This window comes from Pteropus vampyrus, unplaced genomic scaffold (genome assembly GCF_000151845.1).
Source record: "Pteropus vampyrus isolate Shadow unplaced genomic scaffold, Pvam_2.0 Scaffold279, whole genome shotgun sequence".
NCBI classification, from domain to species: Eukaryota; Metazoa; Chordata; class Mammalia; order Chiroptera; family Pteropodidae; genus Pteropus; species Pteropus vampyrus.
In genome coordinates, this window is record NW_011889060.1 from 3,978 (window position 1) to 9,733 (window position 5,756).

The following is a 5,756-nucleotide window of genomic DNA, read 5'->3' on the forward strand; positions in this document are numbered from 1 at the left end:
CCACCTAACAAGCATCCTGCAATTTGCCACTCAATAAATAACTGACCAGTGAACAAATATCTACCTTCGAATATTTCATTTGTCCCATATTTTTCAATACTGGTAATTTATCAAAATGTACACAATTACATTTCTTTTTGTGTATTACCTGAAACAAAACACGTATCCAAGACACCATCGATTATAAATCACGTCTCAGTTTCATGGTTAAAACCGAGTAGGGGGAGGGATCTTAAAATTAAGAAATTGTGATAATTCCTATTCTGCTACTAATTTGCTATTAACAGCCTTGGAGAAATCACTAACCCTTTATGAGCCTCAACATTTTTTTTAACAATAAAATTAATGAATTATACTATGTGATTTCTAAGGTCATTTCTAGCTCTAAAAGGCTAACAATACTAAGTCTGTAGTGAAATGGAATTCAAAACACCAACCGTACTAATCTAATTTCAGTCCAATTGCAATATTCTAAAATGACAACTGATGTTTTTTATAGGTATTTTTACAACCATTACTCCTAGAAATTAAACTTACCTTGCAGAAAAAAATTTCTTAAATATACTCATCAAGTTAATGTTTCAATATCGAATACTGAACATAAAATTTATATAATCTACATGTACTGTACCTTGACTTTGACAAGTCTTTTTGCTGTCTTGATCTTGGCTTCACAAAAGGCTCCTCTGTATTTAGCACTCACATCAGTGCCCACTGTCAAATAGGGAGGCTCATCAAGGGCCTAAAAATGCAAACAAATTAGATTTAAACTCTCTAATTCCACAATCGGATCTCAGAAGGGCAGATCTAATCCTGTCATAGTTTGTTAACAAAAATCTATAAAGTACTCTAACTTAAAAATGAGTAAAATATGTATCACAAAGGCTATTTTGATGCACTAAATGTACACCATATAAAACATCATTTTCTCTCTACAAAATGCATATGGTACATAATATGAATTAGTTCAACCACAAGTCTATCATTCCATCCACACCTCCACCCGCCAGCCATTCAAATGTTTATTTACTATGTGACCACTTAGAAGGCAGATTCCTAAAGCTCCAAGTCTGAGAAAATTTCTTATAATATTGAGGCTATATCTTGACAGCCACCTCAAATCATAATAGCTTTGTTATATTACCATCCAGACAATTCTAAGGTAGAATGGCATAAAAGGGGTGAGGGGAATTACATGTACTCAAACTACTGTTGAAAACTACATTAAGAAATCCAATTTGAAAAGCAAAAATAAATGAATGGGACTACATCAAACTAAAAAGCTTCTGCACAGCAAAAGAAACAGTCAACAAGGTAAAGAGACAACCATCCGAAAGGGAAAATATATTTGCAAGCAACGCCTCCAATAAGGACCCAATATCCAAAATATACAAAAGAACTCAAACAACTCAATTAACGACACTTCTCCCAAGAAGACATACAAATAGCCAACAAACATATGAAAGGATGCTCAATATCTTTAGCTATTAGAGAAATGCAAAACAAAACCACAATGAGATTCCATCTCACACCTGTTAGAATAGCTGTTATCAACAGGACAAGTAATGACAAGTGTTGGAGAGGATGCAGAGAAAAAGGAACTCCCAAACACTGCTGGCGGGACTGTAAACTGGTACAGTCACTATGGAAAACAGTATGCAGGTACCTCAAAAAACTAAGACTTGATCTACCACATGATCCAGCGATCCCTCTACTGGGTATTTACTCCAAAGACTTGAAAACATATATCCGAAACGATGCACCCCGATGCTCACAGCTGCATTATTCACAGTGGCCAGGACATGGAAGCAACCGAAGTGTCCTACGATAGATGACTGGACAAATAAGCTGTGGTGCGCATATGCAGTGGTATATTGCTCGGCCGTAAGAAGAGAGGAAATGCTGCCATTGCCGACGACAGGGATGGACCTCGACTGAGACAGTCATGCTAAGCGAAACTGGCCAGACAGAAGAAGTTGAAAACCACATGATACCATTTATATGTGGGATATGAACCTAAAAGCAACAAACGGGTCAAAACGGACTCATGGACAATAGACTAGTAGCTGTCAGAGAGAGAGGAGGTAGACGAGGAAAAGGGGGTCAAATATGAGGTGACAGAAAGAAAACTATGGGCGGTGAACACACAATGCGACATAGATCTATTTACCTTACTGTCGAATTGTACGCACCTGAAACTTACTGGATTTCGTTAACCAATGTCACCATAATAAAACAAAATTAATTATTTTTTTAAAAATCCAGTTTGGGACGTCTCAAATAAAATTAGCTAAAATGTCTCAAATGCTTTGATGCACGTACTCACTATTCGCCCTTCCACGCTAAATAATATTTTCAGTTTCCCCACTTGTGATTTAGATTTAATAGTCCTAATATAGCTGCTCTGACTTTTTACAATCAGGTATATTTATTTCTGCAAAGGTTCTATATTTCTAAGGAGTTCTGTTTGTATTAATCAACTCCACAGCCAAAGAAAGGTATTATATAAGTAGCTTTTCCTAAAGTGTTTTATAAGAAATACTAATATCCAAGATGGTCCACCAAAAAGAAAATGAGAGACAAGTTTGGGAAAATCAGTTTATCGAATGAATATCCACTCTGCCTAATCATTTCACAATGTATCTGTCCAAAGAGCTTTTTCCTCTCATTAATATCTAATAGCATCCTGTAGAAACTTAATAGAACATAATGTGGAAAATGCTGTATATAGCAACAAATAATGACAAATCAATTTTATTTGTATCTTAAAATAAATTCGCCCCTCATAGTTGTGGCTGAGAGAGCGAGCGCGCAAGCGAGCACTATTTCAATGCTATGACAAAAGTGCCCATAATTATATCGAATAATTTTAATAACTTTTTTTTAAAGGTGAGAGGTATCACATAAACCAAGACAAGGGTGCTAGGACTAAAATTATCGGGCCAACCCTGAACATGCCTGATCTTGCCTGATCTCAGAAGCTAAGCAGGGTTGGGCCTGGTTAGTACTTGGATGAGAGACCACCTAGGAAGACCAGGTGCTGTAGGCGTTAAAACAAACAAACAAATAAACAAATGATAGATTGGATGGATGGATGGATGGATGGACGGACGGACGGACAAAATAAAATTATCGGGCCAATCTCCTTAATGGCCATTCCATGTATTTCATGGAAAGTATTTAAAAAGGAACTTAAAACATATCAAGTATATGATTTTTAAAATCTACTCCAGAAAATGCCCATATTCCAATTCACTAATGCCATAAGTATACACAGATAATAATTTCTGCGTTACTACTTTCTAAATTTGTTGATGTCATTAACTAACTACAATTGTAACTTGACACTGCTCTTGCACCTGAAGTTAATAAAGAACACATTTCTACTTTACCTTCCTGACCCCTTAAAATATCATTTTCTTTGGTCAAAATTTTGGTTAAATTCTAGACAAGTTAGTGGCTTTGTTTCAGCAAGAATATGAAAGGGACTCACCTCACTTCACCCAGAAATTTTAAGAAAAATTTAAAAAGACATCAATTCACTTGGTGGTTCAATTGGTATTACGTGTTATTGCTAGAAAAGCCTATGACCATGGCTCATCATTGTCCACAACATGCGACCTCTCCCACTGACACGCCCTGCACCTTAATGACCAGTAAAATGTTATTTTCATAGACAAATAGTATAGTTAAGATAAGTGAAAACTAATGAGGAACCAGAAATTGCAAAATGTAGGCAAGAACAGAAAAATCAACAAGTTGCACATTTGTGCCCACTCAGGAACAAATAAATAAGCAATTAGCTTTTCAGGTATTTTTATTATAGAACATTTTGAACAAAAAAAGAATCAGACTAGTAATGTATTTAGACTACTAGTACAGAAACCCATTTACATGATCTATTCATTAATATTCACATTAGACTGGCAATATTCCAACTATAGAATATTATAAATATGCTACTGGACAGATTTATTCAACTTGGATTTGAAAGACAGAATTTCTTTTTCTCCAAACTAAGTCCATCCCACATCCCTACGAACCTGAAAATCCATACTGACAGAAAGAGTAATAATTACCTCAAATAATATGGCGTAAATTATTACTTAAGGGTAATATTTTCTTTCCTTCAAGCTAGAATACATGAAAGGGCATTAGCAAGGCATGGAAAGAAAATGTCTATTAGAAAAAAAATTGCAAAGGGAACCTGAAGTATAATAAAACCTGCTAAAACGAAGATACATTGTGAGAGCAGTGCTAATTTGTTAAAAAGAATGTAGGGAAAACAAAGACCCACGTTCTGATTTTCTGCCTTTTTTTTTTGGCATCATCTTATTAGGTAAGTTACTTTTCTGTTCCTAAATTCTCATCATTAGATGACATCATAATTATTGTTCCGCACACATTTATTTATCGAGCCTATCTATATGAAAGCACGGGGGTTACAAAGATAGTCAGAATGGGGCATCTGGACACATAATTAGCTGGAAGTGAAACTATGCTAACCAAAATTGTGAATGAGAATTTCTACAGAAAAGCAAACCAAATCCATAACCTACATGGTCGGATTTGTATATGCAGTTTTAACGGAGCATAAATTATCCCTCTGTGATTAGTATAACATGAGCTAATAAAGCAGACCAGGAGCACAGCCTTTCAAAGCAGAAAGACAAGGTCCTAATCCCAGCTCAATCTTTACACTAACTAGATGAGTTTTTGTAGTCTACTGACCCTCTCTAAATTTCAGTTTCCGCATCAGGAAAATGGAATCAATATTAGAAAGTATTCAGTTCTGATGCCTGAACTATTTAGCTACTGAAAGTTACTATTAATATTATAAAATACTCAATGTGGGCAAACAAGTCATTAAACCAATGTAAACTCAGATGTGACACCCTGCCTTTTTTTTTTGATATGCGAGAGACAAAACTTCATTTTAAATGACTACTCCCCATAAATAAATGTAAACTAAAAGTTAAACCACTTTCCTCACTTTTTCAACCAATGTTAATACTCCTCAGAATATAATATTTTTCAGTACTAAATCTAATGAGAAAATACTACAGGATATTTGGTAATATGTATGTCTTTAAAATGTTATACTTTTTCTACTTCTAGACATGCAGAAGTAATCAAAAGTATCTATACTGCATTATACATACAGAAAAAACATACACCATAGAGACAGGAACTGTTAGATAAGGATTATTTTATGGCAAGGGGAGTGGAATGGAGAGTATGTGTATGAAACTATTTGATTCAAAGTCTTCTTGTTCTTTAAAAAATATTCCTTTTTGGTTTTTTACAATTGGTATGTATCCTTTGCTGTTTAAAATGTATACTAAGGAACACTTCAAACAGATAAAATGTATACTAAGGAACACTTCAAAAAGAAGAGAAGACTGTATTAATACATCCCCCATCTGGTCAAAATCTGGTTCCCACGATGATCGACTCAGACAATTTTGTCTCATCTATGCCCCTCCCTATTCCTTACGAACACTGATTATTTTCAGGGAAACCTCAGGTTATTATATCACTTCATCAGAACAGTAAAAAGAAGTACATCTGTCCCTCGATTTATGCGGTACAAGTTTTTTTTATACATGGTAAATATTTCTCTCGTTTACAAGAACTTTGAATATGCAGTTTCCATTTACATGGTCTCATTTTATGTGGTTCTTTTATTTTCGTTTCCATTATTGGCAGTTATTCTTTCTAAAAAACAATAGCTTAACTCAGCAACATACAAAGAA

General features: G+C 34.7%; 1 long non-coding RNA gene across 1 annotated transcript in view; it reads right to left on the reverse strand.

Moving 5' to 3' along the window:
- The window catches only part of LOC105302715, a 52,049-nt gene that overhangs the window by 2,584 nt on the left and 43,709 nt on the right, over positions 1-5,756 (reverse strand). Inside the window, exon 3 of the long non-coding RNA XR_896849.2 lies at positions 632-742. This is a non-coding gene — a long non-coding RNA (uncharacterized LOC105302715). The remainder of the gene's footprint in view (positions 1-631; positions 743-5,756) is intronic.